Source organism: Siphateles boraxobius, unplaced genomic scaffold (genome assembly GCF_051911475.1).
Source record: "Siphateles boraxobius isolate OS27281-9 unplaced genomic scaffold, OSU_SipBor_1 24, whole genome shotgun sequence".
NCBI classification, from domain to species: Eukaryota; Metazoa; Chordata; class Actinopteri; order Cypriniformes; family Leuciscidae; genus Siphateles; species Siphateles boraxobius.
In genome coordinates, this window is record NW_027508855.1 from 5,409,746 (window position 1) to 5,437,020 (window position 27,275).

The window sequence follows — 27,275 nt, forward strand, 5'->3', positions numbered from 1 at the left end:
GTAGATGTTATAATGGACTACAAGTTTTGTCTTCCGCCACTTGCGCTCTGCTTTTCTGCATTGTCTTTTCATATTTTGCACTGCTGTTGAGTTTCTCCAAGGTGCTTTTTGTCTGCCACTCTTCTTCCTGACTTTCACAGGAGCAATATCATCAATTACACTCTTAACTTTTGAGTTAAAAGAATCAAGGAGAAAATCAACAGAGTCAGCAGATATGCTTGGTGTTAAAGATATAGCCTTCATAAATAGTACACTAGTGTTCTCATTTAAGCATCTCTTCTTGACAGACACAGATCTAGCTTCAATGGCAGGAGAGATCAATATATCAAAGAAAATAAAAAAATGATCAGACAGTGCTACATCCTTAATAACAATTGATGAAATGTTTAGACCCTTACTGATAAGTAAATCTAGAGTGTGTCCACGATTATGTGTGGGTCCATGTACATGCTGAGTCAGATCAAAAGTTTTTAAAACAGTTTTGATTTCTTTTGCCATATTGTTTTCTGTATTATCTATGTGAATGTTAAAATCTCCAGCAATGGCAAAGCAGTCAAACTCTGAGGAAATTGTTGATAACAGTTCTGTTAAGTTCTCAGCAAAAGCTGGAGAGTATTTTGGAGGCCTTTAAACAATGATAAGTAATATGCGTGGAGCACCTTTTAACACAATACCCAGATATTCGAAAGACGGTTAATTCCCAAATGATATTTACTTACATTGATAGACATCTTTATAAAGAGCAGCTAAACCTCCGCCTCTTCTGACAGCTCTGCAGACACTCATAAAAGTAAAGTTAGGAGGAGCTGTTTCATTGAGGACTGTTGCACTGCAACTTTCTTCTAGCCAGGTTTCATTTAGCAACATAAAATCCAGGTTGTATGTGGTTATTAAGTCGTTGACTAAAAGTGATTTATTTTTAAGTGAGCGGATGTTTAAAAGTGCTAACTTAACAGTCTTGCTTTTTGTCCCCACAGCAATCTTGGTATGTCGTGTAAACGGCACCAGATTAGATGGGTTTGCTGTACGGCTTTTGAAGGCCTTAGACTTTCTATCATGTAATCGAACAGCAATAGAAAAAGATACAGGCACACTGGGTTCCCGCTTGTTCTGTAAACATTTGAGAAAGTTATTGTTATCATAGCGGGGATCTCATATCACTGAGAGCTGGTATCAGTTGTTTTTGGTTCACCTGGAGCCGCTGGAGGAGGGTGTGGGCCCTGGCGCTGTGGCAGAGGCCGAAGAGCTCTCACAGGGGGAGGGGGAGGGCGAGCTGGGCCCGCAGGCTTTGGTGGTTGTGGGGCCTGGCGTTTTTTGGTTGGTATCTGGGGGCTCGCAGCAAAAGAGTGGGATAGTCTAGTTCCAGCATGCACCAGTTGTTCCATTTTCTCTGAGAAGCACAGAAGTGGAGATGCTGGAGAGAGTGATAACGATTCCGGTGAGAGGGATTGGTAGGCCTAACACCAGGCGTTCCGCCACGTCCGATGTCGGAGGGGTGCGGAGGAACTCAACAGGGTTCGGTAAAGGGAACTCAACTGGAGCAGAATGGCGCACGTATCCAGTCTGTAGGAGGGGAATGGCCCAGCAAGCCGACACTTTGAACCGGGCTCACGGTGAAACTGGCTTCATGAGAAGGGAGCCCACGGGAAGCAGCGGTTCAAGTATAGGTGTCGCCCAGCCCCCAACTCTAGAATCTCTGTCAGCGAAGCACTCTGTGTCAAGGCTTAGGCGGAGCACACACTCATTTAAGAGGAGCTCATCACCTAAATGGACCTGTGGATCTTGGCATTTTCAGCACGATGAAGGCAGCCACCATTCAGTGGGCCAACTTCGCTTGGAAAAAGCCTTCCCTCTCTGCTGATTTCCTTAACAGATAAGAGCTGGTGTGAGGTTCTAAGGCTTGCAATACGTAACCCGCAATGAAGCGGACGGACAGAGAAAGCCAGGGCTGGGTCTGCCTCATACGGGGCAGCGCTTGCAGGCTCACCACCTGGTCCCACTAAGGGAGAGGTAGGAACCTTGGACACATATCCAGGCCGGGGTCGCAGTTCGTGAGAGTTAGCCGGCCCGAGAGTTAGCAGGCACAACTCGTTAACCGAAAGCGAGCAAGTCCCTACACTCCAGTAGAGAGAAGGCGAGCAGGAGAACTGTTTAAAAACAGAATTTCTAATTCACTGCCTGCAGTGTCTCAGGGGTGGTCTCTGAGTGCAGTAGCACCAAAGACAGGCCCAAGAGGATATATAGGGGCGCAAGGCAATTACCTTGCTCCCTCAGGAACCTGACGATCAGATGTGCTTCCCATGCTTCTGCATCATGATGTGCATCAAGAACACAGAGGCAACATCATTTTGAGGGTGGAGGAAACAGTCTACTCCAACCAATCTTGCAGGAAAGAGCACTGAATGATCGAACGCTCTCAGGATCTCCTCACGGAGAGAAGACTCACTCAACGAATAGGTTCCACTTTCATTGGCGTAAGCACAACTTCCTATTTTAGGGGGGGCTCGCAGAAGTGTTCCTGTGGTAGCCACCTGAACCTCCGCGTCCAGTTAGGACCGGCCTGCAATCTCTCCAGGGGTGCTATCAAGCCCCGTCCCTGAAATGTACTCAGGGGAAGTCAGGAGGGCTCTCGAGGGGATCTCGGTCTGGTTGGGCCAATAAGGGGCAACTGTAAAGACCTGCTCCACTCCTGACCTAGCACAATAGGTGCAAGCGGCATACACGCACAAGACCGGAGCACTGCTCAACACTACATGTGAAGATCACTGAGCTTCAGGAGCGACTCTGCTCAACACCTGAGTTTGAAGAAATTCACTGAGCTTTCAGGATCATTTCTGCTCAACATGTGAGTGTGATGAACATCACTGAACTTGAGCAGGCAAGAAACGACAATGAATCGTATAACTCTGGATAGGCAAACAGATGTAACTGTGCGGCCCCAAAGTGGTCCCTGCCCAGCTGGACCGCCAGGGGATGAAGTCTCCACTCGCCCTGGCCATAGCTGTCATGAGGCTCATTGGCGGAATGATTGAGCAGGCCGGCAGAACTAGTGGAATGAAGCGACCTCAGAAGCTTCTGACTACAAGGAGGAGGTGACAGGGCGAGTTGTGAAGTGCAAGGGAAGCTTAGCGCAACGGTTGCGATGTTCAGACCAGTACCAGCTCGTAGGGCTGAGGGGTGCAAGGCTTTACAGGGTCGCAAACCGCCAGACTTGCCCTCTTGGGATCCAGGAACAGAGGAACTTGCTCTTTCTTTGAAGTGTGGGTACCGCTTGCTCCACTTTTTTTGGGAGCCAGAGGAGGAACAGACACACACACAAACGAAGTCTCCACCCGGCCCTCACCCGGGGGGAGGGAGTGGATCAGTGACCAACTCCAGAGCATCCTCCTCCATCCCTGGGCGGCCTGCTCCGGAATGCTTTCGCTGTCACTTGCCACCTGGTTTGGCAATGCCTGGAGGGGGCTGGGCGTCCCTACTGCGGCTGGCTCCATGCTCAGGCTAGGCTGGAGGTTGCTGCGGAGGTCCAGCGGGAGCGGCAGCCAGGGTATTGTTAAATTTAATATTAATTCATCACATATTACTGTATAACTTTTCCATTCTTTGCCATGGATGTTGGTAAAACAAAAATGTAAAAGCAATTGATATAAAACAATTTGTATAAGTAATAAACTTAAAACCAATTAATAGATAATGGATTATGTTTACTCCACAGTCAGATTTAGCCAAACACAAGACTGAGACACTTAAAAGTGCACAATTTAGGACAAGGACAAATTAAACGGAACAGCACTCTTGCTTCCTCTTCTTTTCTACAAAAACATCTGGCAAACCGATTATTCTTAGCCAAAAAAACTGCTCTCTGTTTTTTTTCTATATATGTCTTATCTCTCTTTCCTGTCTTGCACTCACTCTTCTTCTGACACACACAAACCTCTACAAACCAGTGTCACTGAAGAAACCCTGATTAGAGAGTACATACTGAGAGACACTGCAAAGAGTAGAAACCGCCACATTGCTGACAGACAGCAATTCCTCTATTCATAGTACTGCCCTACAAAGCAAAAAGGCAGTAACTACGCAGAGTGCAGAACTGAGAAAAATGACTTTAAAGTTATCCTGTTATCCAGCCTAAGTAGTTGTAGGTAGATTATTGGACATGTGGCTGTTTTGTTACTTTATATTAGCTTATTCTTTGTACATATCAATCCTCATATTTAATTTGATATTTTACCCCTATTTTGCAGTTACTGTATTCTTGCTTTGTATTACTTAACAAAAAACGTGGCACAATACCAAGGAAAAAGGCAGTAACTACAGATTCTCCAAAAACTATTTTGCCACAACTTGGGCTCTGGGTGTGTTAGATACACTGTATTTGAAACAATTGGAGCCATTTGTTTTTCTGAACATGGATATACCAAACCCAAACTAATTTGACCATTTTAGGTCAATATTTTCCACCCGGAAGCTGTTCTGGTGCTAAAACGGCTGCTTAAAGTCTCACATTGCTAAGCTGTATCAAGGCCCAAATGGGGACAATTTATTTTGAATAGGACCACATTATTATGTGTGAGTATTAGATTAATGTGTGTCTGGGGGTGTTTCTGTATCTGTAATGTAGTATCTGCTATACCTACAAATCACATTAATGTTAAAGCACTGCAAAACAACTTTTCTTTGGAGCAATAATAGGCAAGTTAAACTCCAATTCAACAGAGCAAAGCAAAAACATTTTGCCAAAGTGTCTGTGTCTGTCTGTCTGTCTGTCTGTGTACTGCAACAAATTGTTATTATTATTATTATTATTATTATTATTATTATTATATGGACCTACAGGACAGCATCTTCACTCTGATCAATATATGTATTGATGTCTGTATATCATAATATTTCATTGTACAGGAAATAACTTAAATTAGGTCCATGACAAAATAATGGATGAATTAGGCTAACACAATAAATTCATAATTTTGCACCCTTAATGAAAATGAAGAAAGAAAAGCCAACACACAAAAAGCAGCCTGGCTTCATAAGTTACATTAGGCCTATAATAGGATAAAACATAGAAGCTTGCTTTCATGCAGAGGGACAACATTTTCATAGGTTAATATAATTAAGGGGAATCCAAATTAAATATATAATTTTATATTCCGAAGAAGAAACCGTGCAATAAATAAATGCTTAGGAACAGGAACCAATGTGTTTGAGCCTTAGCGCTAAGGGGGGTGTAAATACCTGCCGGCTCGCTCTGTCTGCAGAAGTTTGTTTTTGTTGAAAGCATGGATGCTTACAACAGTAAAGAAAAAGATGTCAGTTTTGCTCACAACTTGCTAACTTATCTAAACAGCGGACATAGTCTTCAAACAGCGGCCGCGAAGAGAGTGTGTTTTAAGTTGAACAGACACCTGTCACGTTAAAGAATAACTGTTACACCGATAGCTGTGTTTATGGACACATATTCTCCTGCTGGACAACAACGCTGTGAATGATTAGCCTATGAAAAAAGAAGACGCCGTTCATGTAGGCTAATAAGAGCGAAGAAGATCACGCTGACTGCTTGGATGTTATGGGATAGCCTGATGCCTTAAGAAGTTTTACCTCCGCCCAAAGGTTATCTTTTGGTGCTGTGTATGTTTGTCTGTTCGTTAGTAAGATAACTCGAAAAGTACTGTACGAATTCGGATGACATTTTCGGACAACATGGGTATTAGGACAAGGAACAGATTACTACATTTTGGTGGTGATCCGGAACACGGGACATTTGGAATTGCCTCAGTGACCTATTAGGCTACCTTGACAGAGGTTAGTGCTCTCCGAGTGCTTTTCTAGTTATTGAATATTTTTTCACCGCTGGTTGGATTATAACTTTGTGACATGAACAACAAAATGATGACATGGCATCGGCGATGATGTGAAGTTACAGAGAATAAAGTTACAGCTCGAAGCAGGGAGGATCAGGGGCAGGTTAGCAAAGCTATTTAAAACATCGCCTGTCAATTAGCATAATGCTATCTGAATGGACCTCTGAGAGGAAGTCCCGCCCTGGCGGCTGACAGGAGTTTATATTGTGATAGCCTAGCCTCTAAATGTTTAATCTGTCACTCTTACTTACCATTCTCCGGGTATTTTCTTTTCAACGCCAGTTCGACCATCTTCTTTCCCCGGCTTTGTGCCATCTCAAACAAAATTTGTGTGAAGTTAGAAGGGTAAAAATGTTAAAACCGTCCCGTGAGGATGCCGCGAAATCAGCTGTGTGTTCACCATGGCAACAGTAACTACACTGCGCAGCAACACGGTTATTTTTTGTTAGGTAAATCATTACAAGAATACAGTAATGGATGTTACTGTATTCTTGCTTTGTTTCACTAGGGCTTTTTGCAGTTACTGTAGAAACGACTACCATTTTTCTCCAAAACAACACACATTTGAGATAAGATGTTTTGTCACATAACAAAGGATGCCTTGAATGTCATGAAAATGATAATAACTCATTTTTGACCAAAAATGCAGTTACTGCCTTTTTGCTTTGTAGGGCAGAGTAGCCATCCTCATAAGAAAAAGGACTGTTGCAGTTTGATTAGTCAGTACGGTGGCCCAGTAAAGCACAACAAAACGAACGAAAAAAAAATTATTGAAATTACCATAACACAATGTTAAACAAGCCATAACACAACGGAAATGGTCAACACAAACGGGGCCTATATAGGCTATATGTTATTTTACTTATTCGTACGTGAAGCTCCTCTTTCATAAATGCGGTTTAATGTAGAGTCTAATGATCTAACAAAATCCATATTTTGATATCCAATATATTTTTAAGACCCCTTGAAATTTCTATGGGGCAATACATTATTATTGTATTGCACATTCAGCCCATTCATTGTGGAGAATGCCTCCGCGTGAACCGGTGTCTGAAACGCTTATCTAATCACGGCAATCTTATTGGCCGGCAACAGCCTATGGCATCATCACTAGTGTGACCCCGAAAGTATATAAGGGGAGTCTAGAGAACATGTCAACAGCTTTTTCGTCTTCAGGGACTGTTTTGATTGTATGCTTCAACCTGAAAACTTCAAAAAGGTACTTTTGGCTTGTGAAAAATGCTTCAGGAAGTGTGTGCATTCGTGTCTAAGATATTGATACTTGATGACACACAACTTGTGTGTTTATTGCTTAGGCTCAGAACATGCACGATCAGTTCCTGAGGGATCTGGTTGTGCCACTGTGAGTTTTTTTCCCTTGAGAAAACTCCTCTCTCATCTGCTCTCTTCTCGAGGGAAGAGGGACAGACATCTGTAACAACTATTTGCAGTCCTCCCGATCGGATCCCTCCAGGTGAGTCATTAAATTAGACCAGATCAGCCTCCCTGGTGGCATGTGGTGTTGACTTCATGTCCCACACAGAAAGTGACTGGACAGGACTCCGACCCCCTGGCCATATTCCCTTAAAGGAACCCCTTCCACGGAAGTTGTTGGTTCCAAAGCCTTTGAGCAGCCTTGGTAGGCCTTCATTGTATAGGAGGCCTCTTTGAGGCTTATAGCTTGGGCAGTGCCTGTAGGGAATACTGTCAATGACAGCCTGTATGTGACCCGAAGGGGCAGTGTTTTTGGCATTTCAATGAAATATCACTGCGTTCTGATGCAGTGCGAGTTCCCTTTCAAAAGGGAACGTCTCAGGTTACGACTGTAACCTATATTCACTGATAACAGGGAACAAGACACTCTGTCTTTTTGCCATGCCTAGGGGATGCCTGCTGAACAGTCCCCTCAGACGATAAGTTGTTGACATGTTCTCCAGGCTCCCCTTATGCCCAAATTTGTGTAATGGTTTCATTTTAAACTGTATGCTGTTTCACCAATGTGAGCATGAGAGTAGCCCCTTAAAGTTGAGTTCATTTCAACAAACGTGTTTTATGTGCATAGAATAAAAGTCATTGGAGTCTGTCAGACCCCCAACTGCATGAAAAAACAGTTTAAATATTTTTTCAAAATATTGAATATGTTTAGAACAACAAAAGGGTGAGTAAATAATGACAGAATTGTAGTTTTTGGGTGAACTATAGTACTGTGCAAAAGTCTTTAGACTTTATACTATATCTCTTTACATTTGAACAGCACACAGTGGAAAAAGAAGGACCATTTCTTTAAAGCCAGCCCAGCATCCTGTAGGCATTGAGTTAAGAATGGAGAATCCGTAGCTGTGAGCGAGAGAGAGAGTAATGAAAGTCAGTGCATCTCCATCACTCAATAGATAAGATGGGCTTCTTCTTCTTCTCTCTCTCTCTCTCTCTCTCTCTTTTTCTCTCACACACACACACACACACACACACACACACACACACACACACACACACACACAGGTCTAGAACCTCTGTATCATTAGCCTGCGGAGAAACCCGAGGAGCAGGCCTCATAACACCGCTGCTCTGGGACCTCACTGGGTCAGAGGAAAGAGCAGGACAACCACTCAATTTCACGCTCACCTTTAGCTATTATTGATGAGGTAAGAAAAGTGTAGAATATAAATGTGGGAAAACAGAAACCAGAGGTTTGGCTTGAGGTAATTATGCCCATTGTGTATTTTTACTTGACAAGGTGCACCCCACGATTTAAAAAGCACATTACAGCAAGAGACATTATGGGTCAACCGAATATAAACCAAATAGTAAACATGTTGTTTTGAGCCTTTCTGAAATGGTTATGCTTTCAGGGAAAATCAATATCCTGTCCTGTTCTAACCTATAATAACTCTACAGTTTCCCTAGAGTAAGACTGGTTACGAGATCATAGATTTCATTATGCATTTTATATTCAGCAGATCATCGCTGGAGATGGGCAGGTACCTATTCCATCATTCATTTAGTCCTCCTTATAATCTCTGAAACCCTGACAGTCTGTATTATAATGTGTGATGTTTAATTTAGCACTCCTTTTATCATTCAAGTAATGGATCTTTTGGAAACAAAGTGGAAGTTATGGACAGACTCCAAATAAGTCTTTCATCTTACGAAAAGCTTTTTAAATACATTTAAGGAATGGTTCAGCACTGCTATTATTAATAGTAAGTTAAACTTTTATACAAGTTTTCTGAATAGATCACAGAGATGGTACAAACATTTGTTGAATCTGTATCAGATCCGGTCCATGTGTCCTGGACGTATTTAAGAGATAATAATAATAAATAAATACAATTTTTTTTTTTATCACTGGTCCACAGGTAAATCAATGCACAAAACTACAGCTGTACATTATACAGTATAAACAGTGTAAAGTATCTGAAACTACAACATGTCAAGTGGCTCAATCATAGTTCGAATTACAGGGGGTACTGGGGGGTACTATACCCCCCAATGAAGACCCAGTACCTCCCAAAGGGACATAAACATCAGTTTTGGGGGGGTCAGATAATTTTTCTGATATTGTGAAAAAATATAATTAGAGTAACAATAGGCTACAAGTCAACTCCTATTTTCACTGTAGGAACATTTTAATGTAAAGCGATTTCAGACACCCCTATTGTGGACCGTACCATTTTTAACCACCGTGGCTAGAAGCGACGGAGATAGAGGACGGTTTGCTGCTGACGTGCATGGATAAATGTAAGTTGCTAGCTGACGTCTAGCTTGTTAATTTTACAACCTTCATTTATTAACGTGTTTTGTTCTTTCATAGCTCATGTCACGTCTTCATACATTGAATTACCGGCTACTTAACTGCTTCTTACCCACTGAGGCTAGTTAAGTGGACCTTAGTTACCAAGGTTAGTTAGCAAGGTTAGTTACCAAGGTTAGTTAGCAAGGTTAGGTAGCAAGATAATTCTCAATTTAAATCAAGCTTTACATTGTGGTGAGGTAAAATCAGGGGCGGATCTACAAACAACATTGTTAGTGTATTAGAGGCGTGGGCGCGATCGAACTGTGTTTGTTTGTGTGTGTGTGTGTGTGTGTGTGTGTGTGAGAGAGAGAGAGGCGCGGGCGCGATCGAACTGTGTGTGTGTGTGTCGTATGACTAAATCTGTTCATATTTCCTCAAAACTCACTAGAAGACATCATTTGAGGGGTCTTTTTTTAAAAAAAAAATCTCCTGGGGTGCAAACCCCCAAGAATTGCTTTTTCACAAAGTACAATTTAAGTATAGACTACACAGACTGTTGATAGTGATTACACAGAGAAAGAGTCCACAATTCACAAATGAAGACCCACACCATCCAAAAACCCAGCTACATCTCTGATTTGACTCCCACTCCGTGTAATTTAGTGTAGAGAACAAAACACATTCAATGAAAACCGTAGCATTTTAAATTATGAATAATGTCCATGGCCCCCCTCCTGAAACCTCATACCACCCCTTTGCCACCCCAGGTGGTAGTATGGTTTTTCATAGTATGCTCCTGTCACGATGAGGTGGAAGCAAGGAGGAAGCAGGATCCAATTGCAGCACACTTTATTTAATAAACTCAAACTACATAAAGACTCTGGCTAGGGCACAAGACTCAGGAACAGAACCACCAACATCAAGGTACAACAACAACATTAAGAACTCACAAAGACTGAACTGAAACACAGGGCTTAAATACAAGGCCAAACAAGCTAAACAAGATAACAAGGGGGCGTGGTATACATTAACACAAACGAGGAGCGGGAAAACTGAACAGGACTGAACCAAAAGCACAAAGACCGGGGGAACACAGACAGACATTACAACATAGCCCCCCCTCTATGGGCGGCTCCCGACGCCCATCAAAACTAGAGACATAGTTCGGGAGGGTGGTGGAGCGGAGGCGGTCCCGGGGGAGGGATGGCGGGCCAGGTCCGTGCAGGGAACGGGACCGGGGTCTTGCGATGGCGGACCTGGGCCATGGAACATGGGCGGAGCTGGACGAACAGACTGCCAGGGCGGAGCAGGCTGTGGGCGTGTCCACGACGGAGCAGGCTGAGGGCGAGGCCACGGCGGAGCAGGCTGAGGGCGTGACCAGGGCGGAGCAGGCTGTGGACCCTCGGGCATCCAGGGCGGAGCTGTCGAACCCTCGGGCGTCCAGGGCGGAGCTGTCGGACCCTCGGGCGTCCAGGGCGGAGCTGTCGGACCCTCGGGCGTCCAGGGCGGAGCTGTCGGACCCTCTGGCGTCCAGGGCGGAGCTGTCGGACCCTCGGGCGTCCAGGGCGGTGAAGACCCCTCGGGCGTCCAGGGCGGTGAAGACCCTTCGGGCGGCCACGGCGGTGAAGACCCTTCGGGCGGCCACGGCGGTGAAGACCCCTCGGGCGGCCATGGCGGTGAAGACCCTTCGGGCGGCCACGGCGGTGAAGACCTTTCGGGCGGCCACGGCGGTGAAGACCCTTCGGGCGGCCACGGCGGTGAAGACCCTTCGGGCGGCCAAGGCGGTGAAGACCCTTCGGGCGGCCACGGCGGTGAAGACCCTTCGGGCGGCCACGGCGGTGAAGACCCTTCGGGCGGCCACGGCGGTGAAGACCCTTCGGGCGGCCATGCTGGAGAGGACCCTTCGGGTGGCCATGGTGGTGGCCTACTGCCCCCCCCCAAAAAATTCTTGGGGGTAGCTACGGGGTCGTAGCCTGGAGAAGGCACCGGCTCAGGAGAAAGAGGCAGAACCAGCGGTGAAGAGGGCTTTAGGCTGGGCAGGACCAGCGGTGAAGGAAACTCTGGGCTGAACAGGACTGGCGCAGGATCAGCGGGCTCTGGCGCAGGATCAGCGGGCTCTGGCGCAGGATCAGCGGGCTCTGGCGCAGGATCAGCGGGCTCTGGCGCAGGATCAGCGGACACCGGCTCAAGTGTGTGCGTAGCCCACACACACCACATGGCTGTGGCCATAATGGCTAGTGTTGCGGTCACTGAGGGCTCAGGCGGCGCATGCGTGGCGTGATCAGTCTCTGACTGGGAAGACGTGACGAGAACGGTCTCTGGCTGGACGGTCTCTGGCTGGACGGTCTCTGGCTGGACGGTCTCTGGCTGGACGGTCTCTGGCTGGACGGTCTCTGGCTGGACGGTCTCTGGCTGGACGGTCTCTGGCTGGACGGTCTCTGGCTGGACGGTCTCTGGCTGGACGGTCTCTGGCTGGACGGTCTCTGGCTGGACGGTCTCTGGCTGGACGGTCTCTGGCTGGACGGTCTCTGGCTGGACGGTCTCTGGCTGGACGGTCTCTGGCTGGACGGTCTCTGGCTGGACGGTCTCTGGCTGGACGGTCTCTGGCTGGACGGTCTCTGGCTGGACGGTCTCTGGCTGGACGGTCTCTGGCTGGACGGTCTCTGGCTGGACGGTCTCTGGCTGGACGGTCTCTGGCTGGACGGTCTCTGGCTGGACGGTCTCTGGAACTGGTTTGACGGGACGAGATTCAGGCAGGACGGTGATCCTTGCAGACCGTACGGACCTTAGCGGGGAATCTGCCAAGCTGGACATCAGCCCTGAACGCCCATAGACCGATCCGGTGTCAGACCCGCTGACTGGCGTGACGCGGGGAAACTCAGGCTCTGCAAGTGCCGAACCGCCCAAGGAAAGGGCCAGATCAACAAACCCTTTCAGGGTCCAGCCAGTATGATCCTCCGGCATCACTTGAGCGATGTGCCAATCCAGCCCGCTACAAAACAGGTCCACGAGCTGGGCGTCATTTAGCGCTCCCAGATGACAACACGCCAAAAAGTCCCTCACATACCTCTCCAAGGGCTGGCCATCTTGAGACAGAGATGATAGGAATTTACTTAAGGCCTGGTTGCTAACAACTGCTGGATCCATTGGCGGTGAGTTCTTCTGTCACGATGAGGTGGAAGCAAGGAGGAAGCAGGATCCAATTGCAGCACACTTTATTTAATAAACTCAAACTACATAAAGACTCTGGCTAGGGCACAAGACTCAGGAACAGAACCACCAACATCAAGGTACAACAACAACATTAAGAACTCACAAAGACTGAACTGAAACACAGGGCTTAAATACAAGGCCAAACAAGCTAAACAAGATAACAAGGGGGCGTGGTATACATTAACACAAACGAGGAGCGGGAAAACTGAACAGGACTGAACCAAAAGCACAAAGACCGGGGGAACACAGACAGACATTACAACAGCTCCTTAATCACATTAAAGATTGTGTTGATTTGACACTGACTACCATCGACTACAATGGAAAATTGGTTTCTGTTTATACAGTATATGAGAGGGTTGGGTCTTACCTCCAGGTCTTATGAAATCTAAAAATAAACCAAATCAATATTTCATGAAATAGGCAATAGGCTTCTTGAAAAGGTATTACTTTTACTAGTAATTAGAATGGTATTTCAGTGCACTTAACTTCTAACTTTTGGGAGTTGATCAAAACTGTTCTCTTTTGGATATATAATAACAATGAGATATTCTGTAGCTTACTGATTATCAGTTTGTCGCATGTTTAGACCTTGTATGTGTGTTGCACAACACAATGTTGCACTTGGCGATCGCGGTGGGGATTGATATGGTAGTGGACCATGATGGTCATAGAAGAAGTGAAGGGGCAGTACCCCCCGATTATGGTGGGGTAATTCGCACTCTGGGCTCAATAAAATCTATTTCTTTTTCTGATGACTTTCAGTTAGTCAAGGACAAAAGGAAAATGGAAAATTCAAACAACGATAAAAGTTGTTGAGGAGCCTTTATTGCTCTATATTATTTAATGTTGGAAATGAACCATTAAAAACCCATACCACTTCAATGATTTTTTCAGATTTTTTCTTTTGAAAGAAATATTTTTTTTTCAGCCAGCATTAATTAAATTGATCGAAAGTAGCAGTAAAGACTTTTATACTGTTACAAAAATATTTCAAATATTCCATTTCAAATAAAAGCTGTTTAATAACGTTTAAAAAACGTAATAAATAATAAACTTTAATAAAGATTTTTTTTAAATGCATCAAATGGCCAAAAATATTAGTAACAATGTTTTCATTCATTGATAAGAAATGTTTCCTGAGCACCAAACCAGCATATTACAATAGTTTTAGGACTAATTGCAATCACAAAAATAAATTACATAGACAAATTACAATAAATAGAATACAGTTATTTTAAAATGTCTTGGTAAGAATAAAAGACATTTAAAAAAAATATTGACAACTTGAAACTTTTTGAACGGTTGTATTAATGTGTCATCAAATGAATGATTTTGTTATCAAAATGTTCGCCAAAAATATTTGAACAAATGTTTTCAACATTGATAAGAAATGTTTCTTTAGCACCAAATCGGCATATTACAATGATTTCAGGACTAATTGCAATCACAACAATAAATTACAAATTTACAAATGACAATAATATTAAAATAGAAAACAGTCATTTTAAAATGTCTTGGTAAGTATAAAAGACATTAAAAAAAATCTTGGAAACTCGAAACTTTTTGAACGGTTGTATTAAAATACGTCATCAACTGAATTATTTTGTTATTAAGTCACCCACCACAATGGGAAGAATCTGAGGAAAAAATGACTGTATACACCTGAAGATAAAAATTTATGTGAAAGCACATTGTTAAAAATAAGTACTGGGGAAAAAAATAAAATCAGTATTTGTTTCTCTTATTTTACAAAAACAAAAATCTAAACATTGTTAAATGAATAAGGTATTCAACTTACAGTTTTCAGAAAATATAGCAAATTGATTTTGGGGTTTTTTATATGAGGTTTATTGTTTGAAACAACCTAAGGAAAAGCATATGCCAAAGGGTTAGGAAAAATAATTGAGCAATTGCACTTCTCATGTAAATTTATATATTATATTAGATACAGGAAAAAATACAAATACTAATATAAAAATACTGAGAATAAGAAAAATACTGACAATAGGAAAAATACTATTTTGCAATTAATGGAAACCACAGAGAGAACACCTACACCGTGCTTGAGTGTGGACATAATGAGACTAAGATAAACTGTGTATGTGTATTCAGCACCTTTAACGCAGTGTTGTTGAACTGCAGTGCACTGTATACAAAGGGAACAGGTGTGAACCTGAGAAGTTCTGCACAATGGGTTTTTGTGGGTAAGCATTGTCATTACATTGCACCATTGCCCTGCTGCAACTTACACAGATAAAAAACAACTGCTTACTTGTACCAGAAAACAAAGTTGAGGATGGATAATGAGGACCGAATGCTGCTTTTTTTAAATGACACCAACATATTTGAGCCTCAAGAGACCACAATGACAGTTCTCATCTTTGCTCTTGCACCAGGCCACTGGAAAGCTCCATAGCATCTCTGGACCACAGCTGTGGCACAGGGTCATTGAAAGTTGGCTGTTTTGTAGCCTGTGAGCCGGAGAGTCCCAATTAAACAGCCCCACCTGTTCTCCAGAGGTTCAGCAACCCATCTGTCAGCCTGCTGCCCTGCTACAGACAGCTCACCTGCTGCAAATGACTTGTGTGAGGCTTGTGTGTGCTCTAGGTCTCTAAAATCATCACAATTTCCAAATGCTCCCTGTCTCCCGCTGAAAGGACTTTGCTAACTCTCACATGAAAGAAGCATTTTCAGGTATTAACATCTGTTAAGCAGTTACAAAAGATGCCCCAAGGGAGCTTTTTAAAACTTCTGTAAATCAACACCCTGGGGCTCAGGGAGAAGTTGTTGAATGGTATCCATTCAGACACAACAAGGAGATACATTAAAAAGTAAACTAACAAAAAGACACCACATGAATCTTCTAAAAAAACGCTCAGAAATGAGCATAACATCTAATGCTGTGTTCACACCAAAAGCGGATTTAATTATTTGTGCGCGTAGATTACATACAAAGTCAATGCAAAGATGTGAATAGACGCGAAATCGCGCCAGACAGCGCAAATGACGTGAATTGGGCAATGCGGTTGCTGGAAACGCTCGATATTCGCCTCAATCACGTCTTCCGCGCAAGTGAAAAAATTCAACTCAAGTGTAAAATTCGCATGACGCGTTGTCACGCAAGCCAATCAGTTATCAGCTTTTTGATTAGTCCGTACACTGGGCACCTGTCATCCTCAAGTATAGTGCTGGAAACGGCTGCCATTCAGGCGCAGTTCCTGGAGTAGACGGTGCAATTTACCAAGTTGTGTGCGCCTCTGGATGGTGCTGTGAACCCAGACACCTCGGCGCTTCGGAGTTCCACAACAGGTACAGTGCAGCGAGAGTAATTATTTCCAACATGGTTGATGATGGAAATGGCAAAAAGAAATGTTATTGTTGTTGATGTTGACATACGTAACAATCCTAATCGTGCAATGTTTTTATTGGCGCAAGTGAAGCGAAAAACAAGAAACCTCCCGCGAGTTAACGTGATGCGAATTTTCGCTTAGCTTTTGGTGTGAACACACCATTATAGTTGTCAAAATCTGTTTATTTAGTTGTACTCTGATGAACTTTTGGTTAAAGTCAGTTTCCTTTGTTCCTAGTTGCCAGTCATCAGTTTCCATGGACACTGGTTAATCATCACAGCTGTTATTATCACTGTGTATTCCTCTGTTCTCACGTCAGTTGTCTGGTATTGTCGTGTATTGCACGCTGTTACGTTACCTGTTCTTCATCTGTGGACTACTTGAGTTTGTTTTATAATAAATACCTTGGTTTTGTACCTTTTGAATTTTCATCTTTATCATCTAGACCTTAACGTTACAAGTAGAGGCCACATGGTTTTAAAAAAAAAAGTGAAAATACAGTTCAGGTCAAAGGGTCAGTAAGAACCAGAGATTTCTGGCACAGCTCTGGGCATGACAACACAGAAAGCTCAATCCCACAGGCTTACTGGACAACCCTGTTTGATGACATAATGATGTACGAGTATCCATTCAACTCCCCTCTTTCTCCTTGCTCTAAGGAGCAGGTGTGCAGATCAGTGCCTCTTGATCTGTCAGTATAAATACAAAAATAGCCATTACAATTCAGCTGAGACTGAGACTCCAATGACCAAACCATTGAACTCCAAATTGACCTTGACCAGAATTTCAAGGTTCCTGACATGTATAATTAAACTAAAAGTCTCTCAAGGTGAACTGGTCAATGATAGTATCCCAGATACTGAACTTATTTTTTCAGATTTTGTTACATACTGTTTAGTTAAGCTAGTTGTTTTTGCTGTGGTATTAAACTGGAATCGAGAATTGTTAAATTTTGCTGGTATCTAAAAGTTTGTTTTATTTATTAATTAAGATACAAGATTACATAGGTCAAAAAACAATGGGAACAATAACTTCTATTTATGGTGGGGCCAAAAGTAAAATCTGAACCACAGGCCTGACTGTGCGAATAGAAAATCCTTCGAGTTTGGCCCTGCCATGTAGTCTATGTTTAAGCAGATAATATGTTTCTTTTGGTGCAATAAACAATTCAGTTTTATTTTATTTATCTTTAAGATATATTCTCAGGGATTAAAGTGAAAAAAATTCTTCTGACTGAAATTTTTCTCTGGCCAAGTCATATTTCTTTAACTTTATTTAAATAGTCGAGACCAATAGCGTTTTAAGGGGAGATGTTGTAAACCGCTTTAATATTGTCAGTTTGCATATTTTAAAAGCTATTATAACTGGTAGAAAGTGGTCAGCAAAGATATCTGTAGTAGAGACAAAGGCTGACCTTCTAATTGGGGATATCGTGGGACAGGTACAGCATGGAAGAGGGGGTTTTGGGCTGAGTTTAGCTCCTCCTAAATGGCACAAGGCAGGCCCAGGTCAAAGGAGGAAGCTGGTAGTCAACGAGGTGCGAAAGCAGGAGGAGAGGATGAGATGTATAAAGGCCATTTCCCAGGCCAAGCAGGGAGAGTGGATGAGATGGGAGAGTGTGGAACAACGCAAAATGGGCTGGCAAGACCTTTGGTCAATGGAAGAGAGTAGGATCAGTTTCCTTATTACGTCAACATATGATGTTCTCCCATTAACGCAGAACCTAAACCTCTGGGTAGGAGAGGATCCCTCTTGCCCTTTGTGTTCATCACCTGCCACATTAAGGCACATTTTGACAGGATGTAAGGTGGCTCTTAGCCAGGGTCGGTTTACTTGGCGCCATGACCAAGTATTGCGATGTTTGGCTTTAGCATTGGAATGCAAGCGTAGTATGACCAATAAGTTGCCGCCTGTTCTAGCAAAACATTACACGCAGAAGACAATATTCCTCCGCCCAGGCGAGCAACCATCAAGAAAAGGTAGTAACACCAATTCTCGCCCAGGACAACTGGAAGCTGCTAGGGACTGGAAGATGCTTGCTGATCTTGATCAACGGCTTATTTTTCCACCTGAGATTGCCACCACTGACCTACGACCAGATATTGTTTTGTGGTCTGGATCAGCACGCATTGTTCAACTGATAGAGTTAACAGTGCCATGGGAGGATGCGGTAGATGAGGCATATGAGAGGAAGAAACTGCGGTATGCTCATCTGGCCACTGAGGCAGAACAGCGAGGATGGAGAGTCCAGGTTTATCCAGTGGAAGTGGGTTGTCGAGGTTTTTGTGGCACACTCTACAACCCGGTTCCTCAGAGATGTCGGATTCAGTGGCCAAGAGTTGCGTCGCACAGTAAAGAACTTAGAACTTATAGAACTTATAAACTGTTGGTTTATTTGTATAGGTTGTATAGTATTTACAGTCATTACGTTCCTGTGTATATTGCGTGAATGACGGGTGGTTGGGCAGATATTGTGTTTTGTGGTAGGTGGTATGCCATACGGAACCGTTGCCACTGAAACTGCATATTAACGCACCAGTGGGGCTCGACAGCCTTAGTCAAACGAGTTGGCGCGTATGGTTGGGTTGCGGAGAGATTGTGAGATTGTGGTTGGGTCTCAGCAGCAAGAGGGAAGTAGAGGTCAGTAAGCTGGGCTGAGTTGAGTGGGGGACGGAGGGGGGTGACTCTGGGACGCCAGAGTCACTGTCGAGCCCTCTTGAGGTGTCGTGGGCTAGTCGACGAAACACTGAGGACGGAAGGTGCCCACTTGAAGACCCTAGGGATGTTCCCTACTCCGCTCAATCCAGAGGGTTGTTATGGGGGGACCGCACTGTGGTTGCAGCCGTTGTGTGTGCTGACGCGCAATACACTGCAGCTATTACCACCAGACAGAAGGAGATTCACGTCACCAGATGGAAAGAAGCATAAATGGATGGAGAAACATAGGTTACTGTAAAGCTATGTCTTAGTTGGTGATTATCTTGGCGAAAGCCGAGTACAAATCAGCATGAAGTTTTAACACCTAATCTCGTGTAATGGAAATCATTTATGAAAAAAAATTACTTAGCTTGAAAAATACTCAACCATCTACATAACTTTTTAGTGCATGTTTTTATTTATCTTATAAGACCAAACAATGCTAAATTACATTAATATATAGTTTGTTCCATGGCAAATCGTTTTGGCTGAGGGCAAAGTGAAGTTTCATAACTTTATATATTTAGGCTATTTAACTTTAACTGTGTAGCCTATTAGAGAGCTGACTAATGTTTGACTGAATTGTTTGCTTTATTTCTCATTGCATAGCTTCGTATAGCCTACCTATTAGGCTACTTATACTTTTATAATGGATATTATTGATCATTAAAACTGACATTTAACAAAAAGAGACAGGGTTGTGTAATGTTATATATTCTAAAATATATAAAATATTCTTTAAATATATTTTACTATGCATTCTCTTCACTGTATGTTTACATGCATAATAAAATAAAACGATACAACCCTGTCTCTGTTTGTTAAATGTCAGTTTTAATGATCAATAATGTTTCATATTTTTGAAATGAAAACAAAAAGAAGCAGGGTTGATAATCAATGTGCGTTGCCTGAACCACATTTGTGTGGCCATTAATATGTTCATTTATAAATGAAAAGAGGTGCAGGGAAAAAATGCGCTCGGATTCGGACCGCAGTGAACCAGCTGTAGCCTGACATGCACTTCTCCAAAACTAAGATTAATTGAGTTAACACGGAGCAGTTTTTCCGTGAGCGGGAATTGAAAACCCGGACTGGCCCATAAGCGAAGTGATTACAGAATGTTAGAATGTTAGAGTGGATAGAGGAACATGCTCTCGCTCCAATCCAGGCTTTATCACATCCCCCTCAGTAGGGTGAATACACCTCGTCTTTCCTTAATTTAAGACCTATTCAAACTAAAATTAAGACATTTATCACACTATTTGAGAAATGAAAGCCTATTTACGGCCTTAAAATTATGAAAAGTGAACTTAAGACATTAAGGACAGACGGGAACCCTGCAGTTGACGGAAATCCGTCATAAACTTTGCATAAAACTGCAAATAACAGAAATCCGTCGTAGCGACGGAGAACTTTAATCCCTGTATTCTTTATCTTTTAAGTTATATAAAGATGTATAATTCTTTATCTTTAAGTTATATTAAAAGAATACTAGAGAAAATGCATTTGAAAAAATTATTTGATGAGAGGGGCAATTGGCAACGCGTGCAATTTTATGAGGAGAGGTGTGACGTGTGCTCTCTTAGGGTTGTTAAAGACCACTCTTGCTTCAGCATTCTGGATCATTTGCAGAGGTTTGACAGTGCATGCTGGAAGGCTTGCCAAGAGAGCATTACAATAGTCCAGTCTGGATAGAAAAAGAGCTTTGAAAAGGACAAGTAGCATTCTCCGAGAGGAAGGGCCTGAACCTTCAAATGTTGTATAAGGCAAATCTGCAGGACCGGCAGTTCTAGCAATATGGTCTGTGAAGTTTAGTTGATCATCAATCAAAACTTGAAGGATCCTGGCTGACCTTGATGGAGTTATGGATGATGAACCTAGCTGAATGGAAAAGTTGTGGTGGAGTGTTGGGTTGGCCAACTGTCTTCGCAAGGTTGAGTTGCAGGTGGTGGTCCTTCATCCAGCAAGAAATATCTGTCAGGCAGGGCAAGATGGGAGCAGCTACCGTTAGATCATATGTCTGGAATGAGAGGTAGAGTTGTGTGTCATCAACGTAGCAGTGATAGGAAAAACCATGTTTCTGTATGACAGATTATGACATGTAGATGGAGAAGAGAATTGGTTCAAGCACTGATCCCTGAGGCACCCAGTAGTTAGATGTTGCAACTAAGACACCTCACCCCTCTATGATACCCTGAAGGACCTACCTGACAGGTAAGACTTGAACCATTGGAGAGTGGTTCCAGAGATTCCTTTCGTCATTAGGGTTGACAGGAGGACCTGGTGGTTAACTGTGTCAAAAGCAGCAGACAGATCCAGCAAGATGAATACTGAGGATTTGGAAGCTGCTCTTGGTAATCTCAGAGCTTCAATAACCGAGAGCAAGGCAGTCTCATTTGAGTGACCACTTTTGAAACCAAACTGTAAGTAAGAAAGGTAGAGACTTGGTTGAACACAACTCGTTCAAGTGTTTTAGCAATGAATAGAAGGGATACCAGTCTGTAGTTTACTAAAAGTACTGGATTTAGAGTGGGTATCTTAATAAGTGCGTTTATCCGAGGCTGGGGGATGATAAACAAGTAGAAAGTGGATTTTAATAGGGCTGGTGATAGCAATTGCATGTGATTCAAAGTGGCTATTGTCACACGGTAGTGAAAAAGTGGAGAAAATTAATGGAGAGGGCTGCAGGTGTGACAGTGTTCTGATCTAGGTCTCAGTCAGGGCCATGAGGTTGAGACCTGAATGACTAGTAATAGATGTAATGAAGTCTACTTTGTTTAAAGCAGACTGGCAATTCCAGAGACCAATGAGAAAAGAAAGTAATGTATAGAGAACATAGAGAAAGTACAAGGTTGTTAGGACTGCGCTGCCTCCAATGTGTGACATGATTTACGAAATAGTAATTAGATACTATTAATTACTATTAAATATATTAAATAATATTAAAAATAGTTAGAAATAGTACGGATTTGGAAGCACGTAGTGAAGATAAGTGACAGAAACAAACAGATGAGAACAAGCTGTAAAAAAAGAGGAAGGAAACACAAAAAGCAATACTCAAGTGCCATGTCGGTGTCCTTGCACAGGTAGACTTGACAGTCTTTACACTCTTCTGTCTTTACAAGATGAGGGCTTCACACAAAGGCTGCCGCGTCCTTTACCATAGTATACCAATTAATTATAAACCCGCCTGATACATTGTTATTGAATTCAGTCGGCCACGCGTTAGTATTTAACAGACAGAACCTGATAAACCATGCGACACAGCACGGTAAACACAGTAAACAAAATGTTTCCTAGCAATGACAACTGTGCTAAAATCAAATGAGAATAAAAACAAATATACTTACAGGATGCTGTCCACTTCTGTTGCTTGACTGGCTCTCATAATGAGTGTTTGCTAACACTGTTTAAGTACTTTACCTGGCTTTGGCCATGCCTTAGTATTTAACAGAACGAAACTGACAAACCACATGACACAGCACGAGAACAAACACAACTTTAGCATGATAAACATGCTGCTTGACTGCTTCTCCTCAGTGAATCAACAATTGATTCACTGTTAATCATACTATATTGAAATGTGTATTAAATAGAAATAAAACATTCTGCTTGTAAAAAAATAGCGAATAGTGTATTGATTAAATTCATGATTCATTGAGATTCACAAATCATTTTTTTTCAAATGCATTATTTTGTTTTATTCTTTAAAGAATGCCGAGCCAAAAATTCACAGCCCTAATAACTAATGCTTTAAACGAGACAACTTTCAATTTTCTGAAAATTACATTTGTTACTTTTTTGACCTTCAAATTTCACTGTGTGGAAAAATATGAATACTGTGTTGCACAAAAAACAACCAATTCATATTTAAAGCAACATGATAGTGATGGTTCCTTTTTGGCTTAACTATCCCTTTAACAGATCTAGGCCAGGGGCGGAGCCAGACGATGTAAACATTCGGGGCTTAGCCCAAACCTAGGGGCGGTCCAGGCAGGGGCATACTCCCTTGGAGATTTTTTCCCCATTTACGTCAGCTAAATGCACTATTTTTCAGGCTGTTTGAGATATTAGAAAGCCTAAAAATCTATACACTACCTGGGAAAATTATGATAGTTAGGCCTACTCAGTAAAAAAAAAAAGCCTACAACCTATTTTGTATGTAATTGTTCTCCAGCTGTAGTGAATCCAAAACACCAAAAATGTTAAGGATGACTCATTTTCACCCCTGGCAACTAAAAAGAGGCAACCATTATCTGACTATTTTTAAGTTAGCCTAAATAGGTAAAACACAGTGGTATCTGGTGGCGTGTAAAACTTATATAGCAGCCCTTTTAGACTGGGGCCAAAACGCCACCATAACTCGCTGAGAATAATTTAAGTCTCATGTGTGCAATAAAAGTTCCAAAGACCTGTGTCTTATTATTAAATATGTATACTTTTTGTTCAGAATTGCTGCATTAAATATTGATGATATTGTGCAATATGTTACAGTAAATTAATGATGCGTTGCCCAAAAAGCTTACATATAAAATTGTGGACAGTGATATTCATTTAATTAGCAATACTCTGCTGCTACCATTTATTCATTATCACTGTTCACCATAACAATTCCTTTAATTATGTAAATACTAATATGTTTATTACATTATTACAGGCGCATCTCAAAAAAATGTAATATTGTGGAAAAGGTCATTGTGCTGCACCACCAGAACAAAACTGACAGATTGAATTCTCAGGAAACCTTTGCAGGTGTTTTGAGTTGATTAGCTGATTAGAGATCTTGTCAGGTCGTATAAAAAATTCTTTGTTCTAAAATTCTAATACATTTTGAGATAGGCGTACTGGAGTTTTGATTTCCATGAGCTGTAAGCCCATCATCATGATTAAAACAATAAAAGGCTTGAAATATTTAACTTTTTATGTAATGAATCTAGAATATATTAAAGATTTACTTTTTAAATTAAAGTATGGGGGGAAAAATAACTTATTGACGATATTGATGCATCTGTACTTGGAATTGTTGTCATCACTTAACTCAAGTGTTAGGCCTATAACAGCAGATTCACATGTAACACTTGTCCGCGGTTCGTCTGACGCTGCTTCTGAACCTCTCTCCGGCCGGTGAGGTTTACTGTTAGTGTTCCGTATAAAAAAACTTTATGATGTCCATAATAACTTCAGCCGGTTAGCCAGTAAGCTCGCTACGACGCCGGTTTAAACATACAACAGCCCGCAAGCGGCCAACCCCTGATGACAACGGCGAAGAAGATTAATTTATATTCTTCTTCGTTAGTTTTTATTGGCAGTTGGCAAACAAGCTGAGTGATGCGCGATGCATTACCGTCCGCCACCACGCACATTGTTTAATTTTTTGCCGCTCCATCAGAAATTCTGAGAGGAAATTAAACAAAGTTGAAGTTATTTTAAAAAACCTAAAAGATTCGGGGCTTTTGACAAACCATTCGGGGCTTAAGCCCAATTAGCCACCCCCCCCGCTCCGCCCCTGATCTAGGCTACTAGCACTCAAAGATCATAGCTACTTTAGCAGAGCTACTCTGAGAAAACAGACCTTTAAAAAAAAAAAAAAAAAGAGAAGAACAAAAAAGAAAGAAAAGAACTACTGCAACCCAATTATTTCCCCTTATCTCAACAACCCCAGAGTAAAAACAGACAACAGAAGCACCTTTAGATATCCAACTAGATATGTAATCCCTCTATCCCCTTTCTACTGTCGTCAACATGATTGCTCAGTGTTCTCCGTATCAGCCGTAAGTTCCAGTGAAAGTGCATCACCGAGAGTTTTACATTGTGGTTTGTTGTTGGTGGTGTCGGTGTGGGTAAGCAGTGTCAGCATGTTGTGCCGTAATGAGGCTGAACAACTACCTAGAACATATCACCAACCACCAGGCAATGTTCGCAAACTGCTGCCTCAAGTAATTACCCCTTCAGCACTCTGGATCAGCCCACCTAGCTTTCAATGTAAACACACCTCACTCGCCACTCTCAGAAAAAGACTGTTCCAATAGGTGGTTTCTCCTGAACATGTAACCTGCAAATATAGAAAACGATTCAGTGGGCAGACTTGCCTTTAATAGGAGCAGTTTTCCATTTTTACTCAACATGCCCCATTACCCAACACAAGCTCAGGCACAAAAGGAGACACATTTCATTAGATAACAGGTTCTGTTTGCCCTAGTGCAGTAATTGTGATGTGACCAGAGCCATCATAATCAGGTCCATCCCTATGGCCCTTTAGGCAAGGCAAGGCAAGGCAAGTTTATTTATATAGCACATTTCATACACAATGGTAATTCAAAGTGCTTTACATAGAAGAAATTAGTTTTCAGTTTTCCAGCCTGTCGAGAAGTATGTTGTGATCGACAGTGTCAAATGCAGCACTGAGGTCAAGTAGTACCAGCACTGATAATTTGCTTGTATCAGTATTTAAGCGAATATCGCTTATTATCTTTATGAGCACTGTCTCTGTGCTGTGATGCGGTCGGAAACCAGATTGAAAATTGCCAAAGTATCCATTTGAGCTTAAGAATTTGTTCAGCTGATTGAAGACAACTTTTTCAATGATCTTGCCTATGAAAGGAAAATTTGAGATCGGTCTATAGTTGTTTAATATGGTCTTATCCAGATTGCTCTTTTTCAGGAGGGGCTTAACAACTGCATGTTTTCAGGGAGTTTGGAAAACTCCCAGAGAGAAGTGCGGCATTTACCACTTCTAGGAGATCTGCTTCTAAGCTGTGTAACACAATTTTGAAAAAAAGATGTGGGAAGTGCGTCAAGGGCGCAGGTTGATGTTTTAAGGTGCTGTACGGTTTCTTCCAAAATTTTGGCATCAATTTCTTCGAAATCAGACATAGTGACTACTTTCTCAGGCCGTTGTCTGTTCTGTCTGACCCCAGCGCAACTCAAGGATGAGCTGATCACCTTTCTGATATTATTGATATTCTCAGAGAAGAAAGAAGCAAACTCACTGCACTTGCTGTCTGAGAGCATTTCACTGGGAATCTGGCTTGGGGGGTTTGTCAGTCTCTCTACAGTAGCAAAAAGAGTGCGTGTGTTGTTTATATTGCTGTTTATAATATTCGAGAAGAAAGTTTGTCTAGCTTTGCCTAGTTCCTTATTGAAAGCATGGATGCTGTCTCTGTAGATGTTATAATGGACTACAAGTTTTGTCTTCCGCCACATGCGCTCTGCTTTTCTGCGTTGTCTTTTCATATTTTGCATTGCTGTTGAGTTTCTCCAAGGTGCTTTTTGTCTGCCATTCTTCTTCCTGACTTTAGCAGAGGTTCCGTAAAGAGCAGGGAACGGGGAACAAGGCACAGACAAGGGAAGCTATGGTGAGGCCCCCTGGTACAGACAAGGGTGGAAGAAGATAAAATCTTATTACAATATAGAGCATCGCTGTTGACTCTGCACTAATTATGTCCACTGAGTTTATATTATCCATATATACTACCATTAGGGTCACTAAGGATTATGATTTATTTGATCATAAATACAGGGGCGGGGAGTTATATTATATTGTATTATATTATATAACTACTATATAACTATACTAAATATAGTTGTTATATTATATAACTATAATATAACAACAATTATAGTTGTTATAATTTCAACAACTATAACTCCAGTCTTCAGTGTCACAATGATCCTCCAGAAATCAGTCTAGTATGCTGAGACATTTCTGTTGTGCTGCTTAATATTTTGAGGAAACAATGATACTTTTTTTCTGGATTCTTTAATGAAAATACACTTCAAAAGCATTTATTTAAAACAGAAATATTTTGTATCATTACAAATATCTTTACTGTCACTTTCCATCAATTTAAATGTGCCCTTGCCAAAAAAAATTATATATATATATATATATATATACATATATATATATATATATATATATATATATATATATATATATATATTATTCTCTGTAAGAAGCCACATCATCTGACCGAAGAATGCTCAACAGTCATTAAATGTTGTCTTTTGTTGGACAAGAGTTTCATAAATGCTTCTCATGTTCAAAAAGATTTTTGACGCATTATAAGAGACTCGCAACTCGCTTTGCTTTCAGATGGAGCAACATTTACTACTGATCACAGAGCTGTGCTTCACTGACAAGCTGCGCATAAAAAAAATATTTGCAGCCTTTGCGATTTCATAATCGCAATAAGCCAAATCGATTTAAGCGCGATTTCATCTTAATTGAGATTAATCATGCAGCTGTTTTGAAAGGTATATCTAAACTACTGCCATGGGTGCATGCAGAAAGAAAACAGGAGGAAACAAGACAACAATACAGAGAGGGGGAAAAATGCTGAAAGACAGTGATGACATAAATTTAGCTGAAAAATAAACCAAGCATGGCCGTTTAATTGGCCTCTCTAACTTGGCCAG

The 27,275-nt window shown here is 42.0% G+C and overlaps 1 protein-coding gene across 3 annotated transcripts in view; it reads right to left on the bottom strand.

The window, feature by feature from the left end:
* Positions 1–27,275, bottom strand: part of unc5db (unc-5 netrin receptor Db) — a 247,011-nt gene that overhangs the window by 127,949 nt on the left and 91,787 nt on the right. The gene's annotated exons all lie outside the window — the stretch shown is intronic.